Genomic DNA, 22,972 nt, shown 5'->3' on the forward strand with positions numbered 1-22,972 from the left:
AAAAACCAAACAGAAATCCTTGAAATGAAAGAAACAATAAACCAAATTAAAAGTTCAATTGAAAGCATCACCAACAGATTAGATCACTTGGAAGACAGGACCTCAGACAATGAAAAAATATATATAATAATGAAAAGACTATAGACGACACAGTGAAAATGGTAAGAAACCATGAACATAATAGTCAAGAAATATGGGCTAGCATTAAAAGATTGAATTTAAGAGTTATTGGGATAGAGGAAGGCATAGAGTTCCAAACCAAAGGGATGAACAACTTATTCAATGAAATAATATCAGAAAAATTTCCAAACATGAAGAACAAATTAGAAAGCCAAATTCAAGAGGCTTACAGGACACCAAATGTACAAAATCTCAACAGATCCATACCAAGTCACATTATAATAAAAATGCCTAACATATAGAATAAGTAGATAATATTAAAAGCCACAAGGGAAAGGAATCAGATTACATATATGGGGAAACCAATTAGGTTATGTACAGATTTTTCAATCTAGACCCTGAAAACTAGAAGATCCTGGAACAACATTTACCAAGCTCTGAAAGAAAATGAATTTTGTATCCAGTAAAATTAGGTTTGATAATGAAATAAAAACCTTCCATAATAAACAAAAGTTAAAAGAACTTACAGCTAGAAAACCTGCACTACAGAACTTCCTTGGCAAAATATTTTATAAAGAGAAAATGAAAAACAACAACGAAAATCACTAGAGGGAGGTATTACACTAAAGGCAAAGCTAATCAAAGGAGAAACCAAGTCAGGTTAAATAACAAAAATGGCTGGGAATACAAATCATGTCTCAATAATAATCTGAATGTTAATGGACTAAACTCACCCATCAAAAGACATAGGCCAGCTGATTGGATAAAAAAAAAAATCCCAACAGTATGCTGCCTCTTATAGGAAAAGACATCCACAGACTGAAGGTGAAAGGTTGGGAAAAATCATACCACTCATGTGAACTGCAGAAGTAAGCAGGGTTTTTCATCCCCATATCAAATAAAATAGATTAGTTAATCAAAAGGGACAAAGAAGTACATTTCATACTACTCAAGGGAACAATACACCAACAAGACATAACAATTATAAATATATATGCCCCAAACAATGGAGCATCTACATTCATCAAACAAACTCTTCTCAAGTTCAAAAGTTAAATTTGACCATAACACAATAATTCTGGGTGACTTTAACACACCTCTTTCATCACTGGATAGATCTTCCAAACAAAAGCTGAACAAATAAACTATAGAACTCAATAATACAATCAATAAGTTAGACTTAACTGACATATATAGAATATTTCATCCTTCAACAAGCAAGTACACTTTCTTCTCAGCAGCACATGGGTCCTTCTCCAAAATAGACCATATATTATTTCACAAAGCAACTCTTAGCAAATATAAAAAAATAGTAGAGATACTACCCTGCATTCTATCAGACCATAATGGAATGAAATTAGAAATCAATGATAAAATAAGAAATAAAAGCTACTCCAACACCTGGAAACTAAATAATAAGCTACTGAATGAACAATGGGTTGCAGAAGACATCAAAAAGGAGATTACAAATTTTTTAGAGGTGAATGAGAACACAAGTACAACATATTGAAATCTCTGGGACACTATGCAGGCAGTTCTAAGAGAAAAGTTCATTGCATGGAATTCATTCCTTAAAAGAAGAAAAAGTCAAGAAATAAATGGCTTAACATTATATCTCAAAGTCCTAGAAAAAGAAGAGTAAATCAACACCAAAAGCAGCAGAAGACAGGAAATAATTAAAATCAGAGCTGAAATCAATGAAATTGAAAAAATGACAGAATAAAAAGTTGGTTCTTTGAAAAAGTAAATAAAATTGACAAACCCTTAGACATGCTAATGAAGAGAAAGAGAGAGAAAACTAAAATTACTAAAATACATGCTGAGAAAAGAAATATCACAATAGACACTACAGAAATACAGAAGATAATTAGAAATTATTGTGAGAACTTGTACTCCAATAAAATAGAAAATATCGAAGGCATCGATAAATTCCTAGAGCAATATGATTTGCTGAAATTGAATCAGGATGGGGGCTGGGGTTGTGGCTCAAGCGGTAGCGCGCTCGCCTGGCATGCGTGCGGCCCGGGTTCGATCCTCAGCACCACATACCAACAAAGATGTTGTGTCCGCCCAGAACTAAAAAATAAATATTAAAAATTCTCTCTCTCTCTCTCTCTCTCTCTCTCTCTCTCTCTCTCTCTCTCTCCCTCCTCTCTCACTCTCTCTTTAAAAAAAAAAAAGAAATTGAATCAGGATGATATACACAATTTAAACAGATCAATTTCAAGCAATGAAATAGAAGATGCCATCAGAAGCCTTTCAACCAAGAAAAGCCCAGGACCAGATGGTTATACGGCCGAGTTCTACAAGACCTTTAAAGAAGAACTAATACCAATACTTTTGTTTCAGGAAATAGAAAAAGAGGCAGCACTTCCAAAACCATTCTATGAGGCCAATATCACCCTGATTCCAAAACCAGGAAAAGACACAACAAAGAAAGAAAACTTCAGGAAGATGGCCACTGCGTACAGGGGTTGCTGAAGTGCTGAGAGTGGGGCTCTGAGCAGCGGCTCTAATCGAGAGTTTAAGCAGCATGTTAGAGCTCCTTTCACCATTAATCTGTAGTGGACCACCTTGCCAAGCAGCAGAAAAAACAAGGAGATTGAAATAGAGACGCTTTTCTGCTCAGAGCCGCGGGTGCTCTGCGCCCATCTGCTGCCTCTTTCACTTCGCTACTGGCAGAGAAGCTGAATACGTAATCATCTGCGGATTGTAAGTACCTGACAAAGAAAGCTCAGTACAACACCTTTTTTTTTTTTTTTTTGAATATTTTCTATGCAAGGAGAGTTAGTGGATTGGGATTGTTGGCTGGGCTGTGGTTTCGGGGCCGAAAATCCACTCCGCGGGAGCCGCCATTTGCTTCCTGCTCTGACTACATCGTCCTGCTGCCGCACCTAGAGACGGGAACTGGGCTGTGTGCCGAGTCCTATCCTCTGAAGGCGGGACCACGACTCCGAACGCAGTGGTTGCGTGTTCCCTGCTGCACCTTTGGGCAAAAACGGTTCTGGAGTTGCTTGGCAGTCCCCTGCAAGGGGACCCGCGCTCCAGAGGGAGGGGCCGGAGAGCTGCAGCGGCAACCGCTTGGGGAGCCAGGCACCTAGCCAAGGAGCGACGGAGGTCCCAGCGTCGCTGCTGAGGCCGCGGACAACCGCGGCGCCCGAGCACGGCCCACAGCCTGCTTGCTCAGGATCACTAGGCAAAGCTGAGCTGACGTGGAGCTAAGGCGTGCAGCCTGGGCCCCTCAGAAAACACACACTGAGCACGAATCAGCGGCATGCAAGCTCTGGTTCCCCTGCTTCTCGTGTCTCAGCACTAACAATCCCACAGAAATAACTAGTCCCACCTGAACTCACAGAGGTAAAAACCAACTGAGCACCATAGCCGGACCCAGGGAATCAGGAGGGACGTGGGAACTGCAGAGCAGAACTCACAGCTATTGCTTTCCACCAGTGCTGACAACAGAGGTCCCTTGCACCAGATACCAGGGGAGTCACTACCTGAGGGCAAACAAGTTTGCTGGGGCCCTCAGCCCCAAGCCATACAAACTTGGGGTCTGAGGGAGGCAAACAGAAAGGGTGTGGCCAGGCATCCATGAAAACAGAGCTCCCAGGAGTAGACCCAGCGTGTAGCCAGTATTGTGGTAAGCGTCACAGGTGAGCGGGGCCTGGATTGAGGAACCACAAGAGAAGGCTCTGAGTACTCAGGATTGGAGACCCACACAGTCTGGGAAGAAGAGCTGAGGCACAGTGATTGGTTCCTACCTATCAAGAAAAGAAGCCTGGCCCAGTGGGCATAGCTCCACCTACTGGAAGAGAAGTTAACCGAGCTCTATGACTGCATTTATTATTATTATTATTTTTCAATGATTATTATTAGTACTTTTTAAAATTTTTCTATTTTTTTTATCTTTTTATTTTTTTATTTTTTATTTTTATTTTTTTTTACTTTTTGATGTTGATTAGTTGTTGTTCTTTAACTTTCTTATTAATGGTTTCAATTTTTTAAATTCTTTTTATTCTATTATGGTTACTATTATTTTTTAAACTTTAATTTTCATTTTTTATTATCACTATAATTTTTTTTTGTTTTAAAGTCTTAATTTTTTGTTCTTTTCTTTCTTTCTTTTCACTTTTTTCTTCTGTCTTTTCATTTCTTTTCAATTTTCTTACTTCCCCTTTCCTAAACTCTACCTGCCTACACTCATTCTCTTTAGTGACTTCTTCCCTTCCCTTCTATTATCTCTCCTCCCAAGCATCCAATAAATTTATAAGAATAAACAATAACTCAGCAGTCAAACAGAACAAGAAGTAACATGAGCATAAAAAAGCAAGGAAGAAAAGGAGTACAAACAATGAAGGACAGCCTAAATATTCAGGAGGACTTAGAGTCATCAGAAAAATGGCCATATAAAGAACTCAAGGAACACCTTAGACAGATGGAAAAGAATCTTAAAGATCACATTGAAAGTGAATTACAGAAACAGATAAAAGAGGAAGTTAAGCATCTTTATCAGGAAATAGAGATTATTAAAAAAAATCAAAATGTAATTCTGGAAATGAAGGAAACGGTAAACCAAATTAAAAACTCAATCGAGAGTATCACCAACAGAGTGGAACAAGTAGAAGCCAGAACGTCAGATAATGAAGACAAAATATATCATCTTGAAAGGAGTCTAGCCAACTCAGATAGGCTGGTAAAAAATCACGAGAAAAACATCCAAGAGATTTGGGATAATATAAAAAAACCAAATTTGCGAGTCATCGGGATAGAAGAAGGCACAGAGATTAATACCAAGGGAATGAGTAACCTGCTGAATGAAATAATTACAGAAAACTTTCCAGAAATAAAAAAGGAAACAGATATACAAATTGTAGATGCATACAGGACACCGAGCACACAAAATCACAGTAGACCAACGCCAAGACACATTGTTATGAAGATATCCAACATACAGAACAAAGAGAAAATATTAAAAGCTACAAGAGAAAAGAGGCAGATTACATTTAGGGGTAAACCAATAAGGTTAACAACAGATTTTTCATCACAGACGCTAAAAGCGAGAAGATCCTGGAACAACGTATTTCAAACACTGAAAGACAATGGTTGCCAACCAAGAATTTTGTATCCAGCAAAATTAAGCTTCAGGTACGACAACGAAATAAAAATCTTTCAGGATAAACAAAAACTAAAAGAGTTCGTAGCCAGAAAACCAGCATTGCAAAGCGTCTTGAGCAAAACATTGCATGAGGAAGAAATGAAAAACAATAACCAAAACCATCAGTGGGAAGTACCTCTATAAAGCCAGAGGGCGGGGGAAAGCTAAGCTAGGAGAAACAAACTAAAAGAAGATAAATAATCAAACATGGCTGGAAGTACAAACCATACATCAATAGTAACTCTAAACGTTAATGGCTTAAACTCTCCAATAAAGCGACATAGGCTGGTAACATGGATTAAAAAAACAAACCCAACAATATGCTGCCTCCAGGAGACGCATCTGATTGGAAAAGACATACACAGGCTGAAGGTGAAAGGTTGGGAAAAAATATACCACGCACACGGACTTCACAAGCAGGCAGGTGTGGCCATCCTCATATCGAATAAAATCGACTTCAAGACTAAATTAATCAAAAGGGATAAGGAAGGTCATTATATACTGTTAAAAGGAACCATTCACCAACAAGACATAACAATCATCAATATTTATGCACCAAATAATGGGGCTGTGACGTTCATGAAAGAAATTCTCATCAAGTTCAAGAACCAAATAGACCACAATACAATAATTATGGGTGACTTCAACACACCTCTCTCACTATTGGACAGATCTTCCAAACAAAAGTTGAATAAAGAAACTATAGAACTCAATATCACAATCAACAACCTAGACTTAACTGACATATATAGAATATATCATCCAACATCAAGTGGCTATACTTTTTTTTCAACAGCACATGGATCCTTCTCAAAAATAGACCATATATTATGTCATAGGGCATCCCTCAGTAAATATACAGGGGTGGAGATAATACCATGCATTTTATCTGATCATAATGCAATGAAAATGGAAATCAATGATAAAAGAAGGAAGGAAAAATCCTACATCACATGGAAAATGAACAATATGTTATTGAATGATCAATGGGTTACAGAAGACATAAAGAAGGAAATCAAAAAATTCTTAGAGATAAATGAAAACACAGACACAACATATCGGAATCTATGGGACACAATGAAAGTAGTTTTAAGAGGGAAATTCATCGCCTGGAGGTCATACCTCAAAAAAAGGAAAAACCAACAAATAAATGAGCTCACACTCCATCTCAAAGCCCTAGAAAAGGAAGAGCAAAACAACAGCAAATGTAGCAGAAGGCAAGAAATAATTAAAATCAGAGCGGAAATCAACGAAATTGAAACAAAAGAAACTATTGAAAAAATTAACAAAACTAAAAGTTGGTTCTTTGAAAAAATAAACAAGATTGACAGACCCCTAGCCATGCTAACGAAGAGAAGAAGAGAGAGAACTCAAATTACTAACATACGGGATGAAAAAGGCAATATTACAACAGACACAACAGAAATACAGAAGACAATTAGAAATTATTTTGAAAACCTATATTCCAATAAAATAGAGGATAGTGAAGACATCGATAAATTCCTTAAGTCATATGATTTGCCCAGACTGAGTCAGGAGGATACCCACAACTTAAACAGACCAATATCAATAGAGGAAATAGAAGAAGCAATCAAAAGACTTCCAACCAAGAAAAGCCCAGGACCGGATGGGTATACAGCGGAGTTTTACAAAACCTTTAAAGAAGAATTAATACCAATACTTTTCAAGTTATTTCAGGAAATAGAAAAAGAGGGAGCTCTGCCAAATTCATTCTATGAGGCCAACATCACCCTGATTCCAAAACCAGACAAAGACACCTCAAAGAAAGAAAACTACAGACCAATATCTCTAATGAACCTAGATGCAAAAATCCTCAATAAAATTCTGGCGAATCGGATACAAAGGCACATCAAAAAAATTGTACACCATGATCAAGTAGGATTCATCCCTGGGATGCAAGGATGGTTCAATATACGGAAATCAATAAATGTTATTCACCACATCAATCGACTTAAAGATAAGAACCATATGATCATCTCGATAGACGCAGAAAAAGCTTTCAACAAAGTACAGCATCCCTTTATGTTCAAAACACTAGAAAAACTAGGGATAACAGGATCTTACCTCGACATTGTAAAAGCTATTTATGCCAAGCCCCAGGCTAGCATCATTCTGAATGGAGAAAAATTAGAGGCATTCCCCCTAAAATCTGGAACAAGACAGGGATGCCCTCTATTGCCACTTCTATTCAATATAGTTCTCGAAACACTGGCTAGAGCAATTAGACAGACGAAAGAAATTAAAGGCATAAAAATAGGAAAAGAAGAACTTAAATTATCACTTTTTGCGGACGACATGATTCTATACCTAGAAGAACCAAAAGGGTCCACAAAAAAACTACTAGAACTAATAAATGAATTCAGCAAAGTAGCAGGATATAAAATTAACACGCATAAATCAAAGGCATTTCTGTATATCAGCGACAAAACTTCTGAAATGGAAATGAGGAAAAACACTCCATTCACAATATCCTCAAAGAAAATAAAATACTTGGGAATCAACCTAACAAAAGAGGTGAAAGATCTATACAATGAAAACTACAAAACCCTAAAGAGAGAAGTAGAAGAAGATCTTAGAAGATGGAAAAATATACCCTGTTCATGGATAGGCAGAACTAACATCATCAAAATGGCGATATTACCAAAAGTTCTCTATAGGTTTAATGCAATGCCAATCAAAATCCCAACGGCATTTCTTGTAGAAATAGATAAAGCAACCATGAAATTCATATGGAAAAATAAAAGGCCCAGAATAGCAAAAGCAATTCTAAGCAGGAAGCGTGAATCAGGCGGTATAGCGATACCAGATTTCAAACTATATTACAGAGCAATAGTAACAAAGACAGCATGGTACTGGTACCAAAACAGATGGGTGGACCAATGGTACAGAATAGAGGACACAGAGACTAATCCACAAAGCTACAACTATCTTATATTTGATAAAGGAGCTAAAAGCATGCAATGGAGGAAGGATAGCATCTTCAACAAATGGTGCTGGGAAAACTGGAAATCCATTTGCAACAAAATGAATCTGAATCCCCTCCTCTCGCCATGCACAAAAGTTAACTCAAAGTGGATCAAGGAACTAGATATCAAAACAGAGACTCTGTGCCTGATAGAGGAAAAAGTTGGCTCCGATCTACATATTGTGGGGTCGGGTTCCAAATTCCTTAACAGGACACCTATAGCACAAGAGTTAATAACAAGAATCAACAAATGGGACTTACTTAAACTGAAAAGTTTTTTCTCAGCAAGAGAAACAATAAGAGAGGTAAATAGAGAGCCTACATCCTGGGAACAAATTTTTACTCCTCACACTTCAGATAGAGCCCTAATATCCAGAGTATACAAAGAACTCAAAAAATTAAACAATAAGAAAACAAATAACCCAATCAACAAATGGGCCAAAGACCTAAACAGACACTTCTCAGAGGAGGACATACAATCAATCAACAAATATATGAAAAAATGTTCACCTTCTCTAGCAGTCAGAGAAATGCAAATCAAAACCACCCTAAGATACCATCTCACTCCAGTAAGATTGGCAGCCATTATGAACTCAAACAACAACAAGTGCTGGCGAGGATGTGGGGAAAAGGGTACTCTTGTACATTGCTGGTGGGACTGCAAACTAGTGCAGCCAATTTGGAAAGCAGTATGGAGATTCCTGGGAAAGTTGGGAATGGAACCACCATTTGACCCAGCTATTGCCCTTCTCGGACTATTCTCTGAAGACCTTAAAAGAGCTTATTACAGGGATACTGCCACATCGATGTTCATAGCGGCACAATTCACAATTGCTAGACTGTGGAACCAACCCAGATGCCCTTCAATAGATGAATGGATAAAAAAAATGTGGCATTTATACACCATGGAATATTACGCAGCACTAAAAAATGACAAAATCATGGATTTTGCAGGGAAATGGATGGCACTAGAGCAGATTATGCTTAGTGAAGCTAGCCAATCCCTAAAAAACAAATACCAAATGTCTTCTTTGATATAATGAGAATAACCAGGATCAGAGCAGGGAGGAAGAGCAGGAAGGAAAGATCAACATTAAACAGATACAATAGGTGGGAGGGAAAGGGAGAGAAAAGAGAAATTGCATGGTAATGAAGGGAGATGCTCATTGTTATACTAAAGCACTCATAAGAGGTTGCGAGGGGAATGGGTAAATAAACAAGGAGAGAAGTGAAATACAGTAGATGGGGTAGAGAGACAAGATGGGAGGGGAGGGGGGATAGTAGAGGATAGGAAAGGGAGCAGAATACAACAGATACTAATAGGGCATTATGTAAAAATGTGGATATGTAACAGATGTGATTCTGCAATCGGTATTTGGGGTAAAAATGGGAGTTCATAACCAACTTGAATCTAATGTATGAAACATGATATGTCAATAGCTTTGTAATGTTTTGAACAACCAATAAAAAAAAGAAAAAAAAAAAAAAGAAAGAAAACTTCAGACCAATATCTCTAATGAACATAGATGCAAAAATTCTCAGTAAAATTCTGGCAAATAGAATATAAAAACATATCAAAAAGATATGTTCATCCCAGAAATGCAAGGATGGTTCAGCATACAGAAATCAATAATTGTAATTTATCACATAAATAGACTCAAACATAAAAATCATGTGATCATCTCAATAGATTCAGAGAAAGCATTTGACAAAAAGAGACAAAACATCTCTTCATGTTCAAAACACTAGAAAAACTAGAGATAACAGGAACATATCTCAATATTGTATGCTAAGACCCAGGCCAACATCATTTTAAATAGAGAAAAATTGAAAGCATCCCCTCTAAAAACTGGAACAAGACAGGGATGCCCTTTTTCACCACTTTTTTTTTTTTAAGAGAGAGTGAGAGAGGAGAGAGAATTTTTTTAATATTTATTTTTTAGTTCTCCGCAGACACAACATCTTTGTTGGTATGTGGTGCTGAGGATCAAACCCGGGCCGCACGCATGCCAGGCGAGCGCGCTACCGCTTGAGCCACATCCCCAGCCCTCACTACTTCTTATTAACAGTTCTTGAAACACTGGCCAGAGCAATTAGACAGATGAAAGAAATTAAAGGGATACAGATAGGAAAAGAAGAACTCATATTAGCACTTTTTGCCAATGATATGATTCTATACCTAGACGACCCAAAAAATTCCACCAGTAAACTTCTAGAACTAGTAAATAAATTCAGCAAAGTAGCAAGATACAAAATCAATACCCATAAATCAAAGACATTTCTGTAAAGGGAAATGAGGAAAGCTACCCTATTTACAATAGCCTCAAAAAAATAAAATATTGGGAGAGCTGACACACGCGCCTGCAGGGAACGCGGTCCTGCGACCCACCAGCAAGACAGGTCCAGTGGCCTGGCGAGGGGCAGGCCCGTCCCCTCCCCCAGTGCCTGCAAGGTAGGCGGGACTGTGACCACCAGCAGATCAGGCCTAGCGGCCTGCTGAGGGGCAGGACTGTCCCCTCCCCCAGTGCCTGCAAGGTAGGCGGGACTGTGACCACCGGCAGATCAGGCCCAGCGGCTTGTTGCGGGCCGGAGCCGGCCCCACCCCCAGTGCCTGCAAGGTAGGCGTACCTACCGGGGACCCATCGGGAGGTTAGGCCCAGCAACCTACGGAGAGACAGAGGTGGCCCTCGCGCCTGCTGGGTAGACAGACCTTCGACCGGCCAGCAGAGCAGACCTAGGGCCCGCTAGCGTGGTAGACGGATCGCACCAATTGGTGGAGGATCACAGCCACCACCTGTCCTGCAAGGGAGACTTTTCAACTATACAAGAGCAATATAAATAAATAGAGGGAAAATTTCAAAAACAACAGTTTCACCAAGCAGAAAGAAACGCCAGCAGTATGAAAAGACAAGGAAAGAAAGGACCACAGGCAATGCAGGTCAACTCAACTCTAGAAGAGGTAATAGCTGCAACAGATGGAATGTCAGACAGAGAGGTCAGGATATACATGCTTCAGATGATCTGGAGTCTCAAGGAAGACATGAGACAGCAAAATCAGACAATGAAAGATCACATTGACAAGGAACTACATAAACAAATCCAGGAAGTAAAAGATCAATTTCACAGGGAGATAGACGAAATAAAAAACAAATAGAAATCCTAGAAATGCAGGAAGCAATAAACCAACTTAAAAACTCAATTGAGAATACTACCAGCAGAGTGGATCACTTAGAAGATAGAACATCAGACAATGAAGACAGAGTATTTCAACTTGAAAAGAACATAGACAGCTCAGCAAGTCTGCTAAGAAATCATGAGCAGAACATCCAAGAAAATATGGGATAATATCAAAAGACCAAACTTAAGAGTCATTGGGATACAGGAAGGCACAGAGCTCCAAACCAAAGGAATAGACAATTTATTCAGTGAAATAATACAAGAAAACTTCCCAAACTTGAAGAATGAGACAGAACCCCAAATCCTAGAAGCCTACAGGACGCCGAATGTGCAAAATCATAAGAGATCCACACCTAGACACATTATAATGAAGATGTCCAACATACAGAATAAGGAGAGAATTTTAAAAGCTACAAGAAAAAGGAAGCAGATTACATTTAGGGGTAAACCAATCAGGATAACAGCTGATCTCTCAACACAGACTCTAAAAGCTAGAAGATCCTGGAATAACATATTTCAAACGCTAAAAGAAAATGGGTTCCAACCAAGAATCGTGTATCCGGCGAAATTAAGCTTCAGGATGGAAGATGAAATTAAAACATTCCATGATAAACAAAAGTTAAAAGAATTTGCAGCTAGAAAACCATCTCTTCAAAAAATCCTTGGCAAAACACTACAGGAAGAGGAAATGGAAAACAACAATGAAAACCAACAGTGGGAGGTAGGACAGTAAAGGGGGGAAAATAATCAAAGAGGAAAACAAATCAGGTTTAGCAGCATTAATAAACAAATATGGCTGGAAGAACAAACCATATCTCAATAATAACCCTAAATGTTAATGGCTTAAACTCACCAATTAAGAGACACAGGCTAGTTGAATGGATCACAAAACAAGACCCAACAATATGCTGCCTACAGGAGATGCATTTGATAGGAAAGGATATACATAGACTGAAGGTGAAAGGTTGGGAAAAATCATATCACTCATATGGACTGCGGAAACAAGCAGGAGTGTCCATACTCATATCAAATAAAATAGATTTCAAACCAAAGTTAATCAAAAGGGATAAAGAAGGACACTACATACTGCTCAAGGGAACCATACACCAACAAGACATAACAATCATAAATATATATGCCCCAAACAACGGTGCTGCTGTGTTCATCAAGCAAACTCTTCTCAAGTTCAAGAGTCTAATAGACCACCATACAATAATCATGGGAGACTTCAACACACCTCTCTCACCACTGGACAGATCTTCCAAACAAAAGTTGAATAAGGAAACTATAGAACTCAATAACACAATTAACAACCTAGACTTAATTGACATATATAGAATATACCACCGAACATCAAGCAGCTACACTTTTTTCTCAGCAGCACATGGATCCTTCTCAAAAATAGATCATATATTATGTCACAGGGCAACTCTTAGACAATATAAAGGAGCGGAGATAATACCATGCATCTTATCTGATCATAATGGAATGAAACTAAAAATCAACGATAAAAGAAGCAAGGAAAAATCATGCATCACTTGGAGAATGAACAATAGGTTACTGAATGATCAATGGGTTTTAGAAGACATCAAGGAGGAAATTAAAAAATTCTTAGAGTTTAATGAAAACACAGACACAACATATCGGAATCTATGGGACACATTGAAAGCAGTTCTAAGAGGAAAATTCATTGCTTGGAGTTCATTCCTTAAAAAAAGAAAAAACCAACAAATAAATGATCTCATACTTCATCTCAGAATCCTAGAAAAAGAAGAGCAAAACAACAGCAAAAGAAGTAGAAGGCAAGAAATAATTAAAATCAGAGCTGAAATTAATGAAATCGAAACAAAAGAAACAATTGAAAAAATTGACAAAACAAAAAGTTGGTTCTTTGAAAAGATAAATAAAATTGACAGACCCTTAGCCATGCTAGCGAAGAGAAGAAGAGAGAGAACTCAAATTACTAGCATAAGGGATGAAAAAGGCAAGATCACGACAGACACTTCAGAAATACAGAAGATAATCAGAAATTATTTTGAATCCTTATACTCCAATAAAATAGAAGATAGTGAAGGCATCGATAAATTTCTTAAGTCATATAATCTGCCCAGATTGAGTCAGGAGGATATAGAAAACCTAAACAAACCAATATCAATTGAGGAAATAGAAGAAACCATCAAAAGATTACCATCTAAGAAAAGCCCAGGACCGGATGGGTATACAGCAGAGTTTTACAAAACCTTTAAAGAGGAACTAATACCAATACTTTTCAAGCTATTTCAGGAAATAGAAAAAGAGGGAGAACTTCCAAATTCATTCTACGAGGCCAACATCACCCTGATTCTGAAACCAGACAAAGACACTTCAAAGAAAGAAAACTACAGACCAATATCTCTAATGAACCTAGATGCAAAAATCCTCAATAAAATTCTGGCAAATCGGATACAAAAACATATCAAAAAAATTGTGCACCATGATCAAGTAGGATTCATCCCTGGTATGCAAGGCTGGTTCAATATACGGAAATCAATAAATGTTATTCACCACATCAATAGACTTAAAAATAAGAACCATATGATCATCTCGATAGATGCAGAAAAAGCATTCAACAAAGTACAGCATCCGTTTATGTTCAAAACTCTCGAAAAACTAGGGATAACAGGAACATACCTCAACATTGTAAAAGCAATTTATGCTAAGCCTCAGGCTAGCATCATTCTGAATGGAGAAAAATTGAAGGCATTCCCTCTAAAATCTGGAACAAGACAGGGATGCCCTCTCTCACCACTTCTGTTCAACATAGTTCTCGAAACATTGGCCAGAGCAATTAGACAGATGAAAGAAATTAAAGGCATAAAAATAGGAAAAGAAGAACTTAAGTTATCACTATTTGCAGATGACATGATTCTATACCTAGCAGACCCAATAGGGTCTACAAAGAAACTGTTAGAGCTAATAAATGAATTCAGCAAAGTAGCAGGTTATAAAATCAACACGCATAAATCAAAGGCATTCCTGTATATCAGCAACAAATCCTCTGAAATGGAAACGAGGACAACCACTCCGTTCACAATATCCTCAAAAAGAAAAAAATACTTGGGAATCAACCTAACAAAAGAGGTGAAAGACTTATACAATGAAAACTACAGAACCCTAAAGAGAGAAATTGAAGAAGACCTTAGAAGATGGAAAAATATACCCTGTTCATGGATAGGCAGAACTAACATCATCAAAATGGCGATATTACCAAAAGTTCTCTATAGGTTTAATGCAATGCCAATCAAAATCCCAACGGCATTTCTTGTAGAAATAGAGAAAGCAATCATGAAATTCATATGGAAGAATAAAAGACCCAGAATAGCAAAAACAATACTAAGCAGGAAGTGTGAATCAGGTGGTATAGCAATTCCAGATTTCAAACTATACTACAGAGCAATAGTAACAAAAACAGCATGGTACTGGTACCAAAACAGGTGGGTGGACCAATGGTACAGAATAGAGGACACAGAAACCAACCCACAAAACTACAACTTTCTTATATTTGATAAAGGGGCTAAAAGCATGCAATGGAGGAAGGATAGCATCTTCAACAAATGGTGCTGGGAAAGCTGGAAATCCATATGCAACAAAATGAAATTGAATCCCTTTCTCTCGCCATGCACAAAAGTTAACTCAAAATGGATCAAGGAGCTTGATATCAAATCAGAGACACGGCATCTGATAGAAGAGAAAGTTGGCTACGACCTACATGCTGTGGGGTCGGGCTCCAAATTCCTCAATAGGACACCCATAGCACAAGAGTTAACATCTAGAATCAACAAATGGGACTTACTCAAACTAAAAAGTTTTTTCTCAGCAAAAGAAACAATAAGAGAGGTAAATAGGGAGCCTACATCATGGGAACAAATCTTTACTCCTCACACTTCAGATAGAGCCCTAATATCCAGAGTATATAAAGAACTCAGAAAATTAGACAATAAGATAACAAATAATCCCATCAACAAATGGGCCAAGGACTTGAACAGACACTTCTCAGAGGAGGACATACAATCAATCAACAAGTACATGAAAAATGCTCACCATCTCTAGCAGTCAGAGAAATGCAAATCAAAACCACCCTAAGATACCATCTCACTCCAGTAAGATTGGCAGCCATTACAAAGTCAAACAACAATAAGTGCTGGCGAGGATGTGGGGAAAAGGGTACACTTGTACATTGTTGGTGGGACTGCAAATTGGTGCATCCAATTTGGAAAGCAATATGGAGATTTCTTGGAAAGCTGGGAATGGAACCACCATTTGACCCAGCTATCCCCCTTCTCGGTCTATTCCCTAAAGACCTAAAAAGAGCATGCTACAGGGACACTGCTACATCGATGTTCATAGCAGCACAATTCACAATAGCAAGACTGTGGAACCAACCTAGATGCCCTTCAATAGACGAATGGATAAAAAAATGTGGCATTTATACACAATGGAGTATTACTCTGCATTAAGAAATGACAAAATCATAGAATTTGGAGGGAAATGGATGGCATTAGAGCAGATTATGCTAAGTGAAGCTAGCCAAGCCCTAAAAAACAAATGCCAAATGTCTTCTTTGATATAAGGAGAGTAATTAAGAACAGACTAGGGAAGAAGAGCACGAGAAGAAGACCATCATTAAACAGGGTTGAGAGGTGGGAGGGAAAGGGAGAAAGAAGGGAAATTGCATGGAAATGGAATGAGACCCTCAGGGTTATACAAAATTACATACAAGAGGAAGTGAGGGCAAAGGGAAAAATAATACAAGGGGGAGGAATGAATTACAGTAGGGGGGGTAGAGAGAGAAGAGGGGAGGGGAGGGGAGGGGAGGGGGGATAGTAGAGGATAGGAAAGGCAGCAGAATACAACAGACACTAGGATGGCAATATGTAAAGCAATGGAAGTGTAACTGATGTGATTCTGCAAGCTGTATAAGGGGTAAAATGGGAGTGCATAACCCACTTGAATCAAAATGTGAAATATGATATATCAAGAACTATGTAATGGAGGGGTAAGACAAGATAATACAAATGGAAGAAATGATTTACAGTAGAAGGGGTAGAGAGAGAAAAGGGGAGGGGAGGGGAGGGGGGATAGTAGAGAATAGGACTGACAGCAGAATACATCAGACACTAGAAAGGCAATATGTCAATCAATGGAAGGGTAACTGATGTGATACAGCAATCTGTATACGGGGTAAAGTTGGGAGTTCATAACCCGCTTGAATCAAACTGTGAAATATGATGTATTAAGAACTGTGTAAGGTTTTGAATGACCAACAATAAAAAAATAAATAAATAATAAATAAAAAAAGAAGAAATCACAAAAAAAAATAAAATATTGGGAATCAACCATGAAAGAGGTGTAAGACCTCTACAACAAAAACTACAGAATAGTAGAGAAAGAAATTAAAGAAGACCTTAGAAGATGAAAAGATCTCCCTTATTCTTGGGTAGGTAGAATTAATATTGTCAAAATGCCCATACTACCAAAGCACTATACAGATTTAATGAGATTCCAATCAAAATTCCAATGACATTCCTTACAGAAATACAAAAAGTAGTCATTAAATTCATCCAGATCAATAAGAGACCCAAAATAGCTAAAGCAATCCTTAGCAAGAAGAGTGAAGCAGGTGGCATCACTATACCAGACCTTAAACTATCTACAGAGCAATAGTAACAAAAAACAGGATGGTATTGACACAAAAATACACTGGTAAACCAATGGTACAGAATAGAGGACACAGAGACTAACCTATATAATTACAATTATCTTATATTAGTCAAAGGTGCCAAAAGTATACATTGAAGAAAAGATAGCCTCTTTAACAATAGTGCTGGGAAAACTGGAAATCCATATGCAACAAAATGAAATTAAACCCCTATCTCTCACCATATACAAAACTCAACTCAAAGTGGATCAAGGACCTAGGAATTAAACAAATGACACTGCACCTATTAAAAGAAAAAGTAGGGCATAATCTCCATCATGTCAGATTAGGCCCCAACTTCCTTAACAAGACTCCTATAGCACACGAATTAAAATCAAGAATCTATAAATGGGATGGATTCAAACTTTTAAAAAGCTTCTTCTCAACAAAAGAAACAATCAATGAGGTGAATCTTGGGAGCAAATTTTTACCACACACACATCAGATAGAGCACTAAACTCTTGGGCATATAAAGAACTCAAAAAGCTAAACACACACACACAAAAAGAAAGCTCAATCAATAAATGGACCAAGGAACTGAACAGACACCTTTCAGAAGATGATATACAATCAATCAACAAATATATGAAAAAATGTTCAACATCTCTAGTAATTAGAGAAATGCAAATCAAAACTACTCTAAGATTTCACCTCACTCCAGTCAGAATGTCAGCTATTAAAAACACAAACAACAATAAGTGTTGGCAAGGATGTGGGGGAAAAGGTACACTCATACATTGCTGGTGGGACTGCAAAATGGTGCAGCCGATATAGAAAGCAGTATGGAGATTTCTTGGAAAGCTTTGAATTGAATCACTATTTGACCCAGCTATCTCATTTCTTGGTCTATACTCAAAAGGCTTAAAAACAGCATACTACAGGGACACAGCCACATCAGTGTTTATAGCAGCACAATTAACAATAATTAAACTGTGGAACCAACCTAGATGCCCCTCAGTAGATTAATGGATTAAAAAAATGTGATATATATACACAATGGAATATTACTCAGCAATAAAAGAGAATAAAATCATAGCATTTGCAGATAAAGAGATGGAGTTGGAGAATATAATGCTACGTGAAGTTAGCCAATCCCAAGAAAAACAAATGCTGAATGTTTTCTTTGATATAAGGAGGCTCATTCATATTGGGTTGGAGGGGGAGCATGGGAGGATTAGACAAACTCTAGATAGAGTAAAGGGGTGAAAGGGGAAGCGAGGGGGCATGGGGGTAAAAAAGGTGGTGGAATGAGATGGGCGTTATTACCCTAAATACATGTATGAAGACACACATGGTGTGAATATACATTATATACAACCAGAGATATGAAAAATTGTGCTTCATATGTGTAATATGAATTGTAATGCATTGTGCTGCCATATATAACAAATTAGAATAAAAAAAATTAAAAGAAAATACAAAAAATGTGATAAAGTAACAAAAGTCAGAGTACCATAATAAAGGGACTAGTTTTGTGAGTCTGTTTAACCATGTCCTGTGAGATGGCAAAAATATAGAAACAATCCACTCATTGCCTAAAACAGGCTATATCAATAATCTGAAAAGTTTTCTTGACATAGCTTTTCTCTGGCAAAATTAATTTTCAGCTATACTCTATATTGTTACCACATTTGTTTTTATAGATACTAATTAATAAATTTTCCACTGGAATTAAAAAGAACAAGAAAGAAATGCCAACCCATTTCTAAATGTAGGCATTGGTAGAAAGAGGGAGAGGTGGAGAGCAGCAGGAAAGCCAGACTCATGTGTGCCACAATGCTTTATTTGAGTTGGATTTGGTTATTAGATTGGTAAGAGATTTGCCACCCTCTCTCATGCAGGTCTCTGGGACAACCCTCACAGACTTAATGGTGTAGTGTGCTTAAGCAGAAAAAGGTCCTGAGGTTTTACCTTTCAGGATCTCTTCAGTTCCTGTGTTGGTCAGATGTTGAATGGAAGGTCAGCCCATTAGACCCCACAAGTGAGGTAACCTTCAAGCCTATGGGTCTGGATTCTATAACCAGCAGAGGCAGGGGGAGTCAGGTCAGCTAGGGTTAATCCCAGGATCCAACTGAGCCAAGAGAGAGATCAGGGTCTGAGGAACACATAGCAGACTCCACTGCACACTGGAGGACAGGAGGCACTTCAGGGAGGCCAGAAGAGGGAAGGGGCATGCAGCAGGGGCAGTCAGCACTGCCCTTCTGCATCATGTCCTGTAAAAGAACACCCTGCATCCCCTCTTCCCTAGCTCCCCGTAAATGTGTGTGCTAATTTTAGAACCCAAACAGAGGAAGGACATCTGAAAAGGTGAACATTTTGCTGTTGATTCTGAGCATTGCCTAACTCAGAATTGTTTCAGATATTGGATTGGACAGAGTTTAAAGATATTCTACATCTAATTTTCTCACTAGCAGTTCAGGATTCATAAGGACAAAAGAAAAACAACAATCTTCTCTCTTTTATGCTCAATGAGAGTTTAACTTTCTCCCCACCCCCAACACACACATTTATTCATATGCTTGGTTGTCTAATTCCCCCCTCCCTCACTAGAATGTCAATCCCAAAGGGCAAAGACTGTCTTTTTGCTCCCTGCTCTGGCTCCAGTGCGTGAGAGCAGGGACTTCTCTCGATCTCTATGTTATCTCTAGCACCTAGAACAGCTCCTAGAATGCACTAAGCACTAGTTAAACATTCTTTATGCTGAATTTTGCTTATAACTGTTTTTGTGGATTAATAAATCAATGAAAGAAAGGAGATTATCAGGTAAAAGGATGCCTGGTTGCTGATTTCTGTGGCTGTGGATTAACAAACAGAATCAATGAGATTCTACAATGTAGTAGATTACTAATGGAATCATTAATGCACATGATGTTTTTGGACATATAGGACTTAAGGATAAAACATTGCATGTGTGTCGTGCTTTAAAGTTTTCAAAAGGCATTTATATACTATACCACTTGATTCCTTCAACAGCCTATAAGACAGGTCAGCTGTGTTAATATTTATTTTGTAGATAAGCTAACTGTTTAGAAGATGAATGAACTAATCTGAGGTCTAAGGCGTGGAAATCAGCAGAGTCAGGTTTTCTGTCTCCAAGTTCATAGGACTACATAGTAATGGCCAGGACAGCTGACCAGGAGACTGATCAGGAGACCAGTGAGGAAGGTGCACTGGGTACAAGCATGTTATTTTCTTCCAGTGACACTAGTCAGAATTTACCAGCATTTGAAGCCCCCTGGAGGGCAGAGGAAGGCTGACAGTGAGGAGCATGTTCCAGTGGAAGCATTTCTCCTATGAGGTGTGTCAGCCTCAGTGTCAGTCAAGGTGGTCAACCAGGGGTGGCACTACTCCCAGAGTTATGCTTCCAGGGTTATGGGGGTGGGGGTGGGCCAGAGTCCTCCTCTCTAACTACACACAAAGAAAGGAAGGTGCAGTGTTTCTCTATGTCCCAAAAATTGTACCATAAAAGTGCAATTTTGTTTTGTTTTAATTTGGACTGTACTTTAAGATAAATCTTTAAGCCCTTACTTTGAAGCAAGACTGGGGGGCACTCTGAGTAAGGGGAACCTTGGGGGAGGGAGACCCTTCTCTTCTTCACCCAGGAGGCTTCATTGCTAATATTATCATTAGCCTGAAGCTGAGATCCAAAGCAGGCGCAGGTGTCCTAATCCTGGCACTACTCAGACTGTCCTCACAGTGGCAGTGCAGTCTCAATTAGCAGATGCTTGTCAACTGTGTGGAGGAGGACATAATAGTAGCACTGCTTACCTAGGACACAACATCCAGCCTGCGCCCTGTGCAGATGAATGCTTGACACCTCTGCAGGACTCCCATCACTCATTCACTCATTCTTTCTTTCATTTTGTGTTTCCTAACAGCCATGCATTGAAGGCAAATATGTGTAGGTGCTCAGGTACTAAGGATACAAAAATTAAAAATATAATAATAATTTACATCATGCCTTCAGACCTCTGGGAGCTCAATGCTGAGTGAAAGAGAGATTTGAAAATAGCAATTGCCACGTTACCATGGTTAATACTTAGTGCAGTAATGGCGAGAATGAAGTATTGTGTGATGCAGAGCAGAATGCTTCAGATCTTAGCTTAAATGTGGCTTGCAGGTGAGTGCTGCTCCTGGCCCCTAGACCAGTTATGTGCCCTGTTATCTGGTATCTCAGACTCCTGTACTTCCTGTCTTTTAAAAGTCCACTCACTGTATTACTATCCCTTGTTTACTTCTTTCCAGATAGAGACAATAAGCTACTCAAAGACAGGGACTATTTCTATCTTGTTCCTTACTACATCCCCAATACCAATCATAAAGTCTGGCTCACAGTAGGTGCTCCATAAATGCCATTAAAGATTAATGAAGACAAAATGGTTCCATGACACCTCAAGTGCAAGAAATGTCATCATATGTCTTTATTTTTCTAAATCAAATAAAATCTCAGTTTACCAATATTAATAACAAGTCCCATATTAGTTTTAAATTTTCTTTCCACTTGTATGGATCATATCCAAACCCCAGGGTATAAGTAGTTGAGGAAAACAGAAGGTCAAGGACCATGGCCCTTATCACTTCCTCTTGTGCACGGGAGATTGAGCTCTGGACTTGAGCTACTAGTTGCGCTAGTTGCACTGGGCACTACAACTGCACCTCTCACAGAAACCCCTCTGACTCCTCTAGCTGCAGGTCCCATATAAATCCTGCCCGCTCTTGACACTGCCTGCAAGTGGTACCCAGGTGCAAGGTGAAGCCCAGAACACATGGCCACACTTCAGTCCCTGAGAAGTCCCCTCCAGGTAGGGCTACTTGACACTTTCCATTCTCAAAACCTCCTCCCCTCTTTGTGGCAACTATCCAGGGAGGAGGAGGGGAAAAACACTTTTGGAAATAATACTAAAAAATTAACAGTTTCAAAAAGAAAAGTGCAAACTAATTCTCAATAACTTCCCTTGTTCCTAAATTAATACATGTATGTTTGTGTGGAGGAATTTTTTCTGAGAACATTCCATAATTCTGTCTTAAGGTACCTGAACTTCTATAAGTCAAAAAGCCTTCATTATTTCTGCACTAGTGACTTTATTTGAGTCTCAAAAAACAGTCACATAACATTTTGAAATTGAAAGATTCCTGACACCTAGTATTTTCTATGTTTAGGTATGTTCAGATATACAGAGACCTACCATTCATTATGTTGCAATCACCAACAATATTCAGTACAGTAACATGCTGTAGAGGTTTGTAGCCCAGGAGCAAAAGGGTTATCACACACATAGCCCCTAGGTTTGTATAAGGACACTCTGCAATCTTCCCACCATAACGAACATGCCAAACAACGCATTTCTCAGAACTTATTCCAGGGTTTCAACAATACAGAATTGTGCCCACATCCTTGTGAGACTAAACAGAGATGATGACTTTAAAAGCACCCTGGGACCTAGAAGTACTATACAAATATATTGTTATTATCAACTGGTGATTTCTATATTTCACAGCCAGAGGAAAAATGACATGATAAATTGCCCTTTGGGGTCCTTTCCAATTTTCCCACATTTTAATTTATTTTTTTTCCTAAAAAAATATCCTTCAGCTAGCCATTATTTTAGGAAGCTATGTACTACTTTTTTAAAAATCCATGCATTAGTGTTTCTACCTTTTCTTCTCCTAACTGGCCTCAAATGTGAATTGAAGCTCTGAAGTATTCAAACGGAAACCACCTGTAAGGGGAGCAGACAACAGACTTCATTTTAAATTCTACAATTTCATGACTTATCAAATTCCTTCTTGCCAATGA

General features: G+C 38.4%; 1 protein-coding gene across 1 annotated transcript in view; it reads right to left on the reverse strand.

Moving 5' to 3' along the window:
* Positions 1-22,972, reverse strand: part of Slc36a4 (solute carrier family 36 member 4) — a 101,305-nt gene that overhangs the window by 77,985 nt on the left and 348 nt on the right. The window lies entirely within an intron of this gene.

The sequence above is a fragment of the Ictidomys tridecemlineatus genome, chromosome 4 (assembly GCF_052094955.1).
Source record: "Ictidomys tridecemlineatus isolate mIctTri1 chromosome 4, mIctTri1.hap1, whole genome shotgun sequence".
Classification (NCBI taxonomy): domain Eukaryota; kingdom Metazoa; phylum Chordata; class Mammalia; order Rodentia; family Sciuridae; genus Ictidomys; species Ictidomys tridecemlineatus.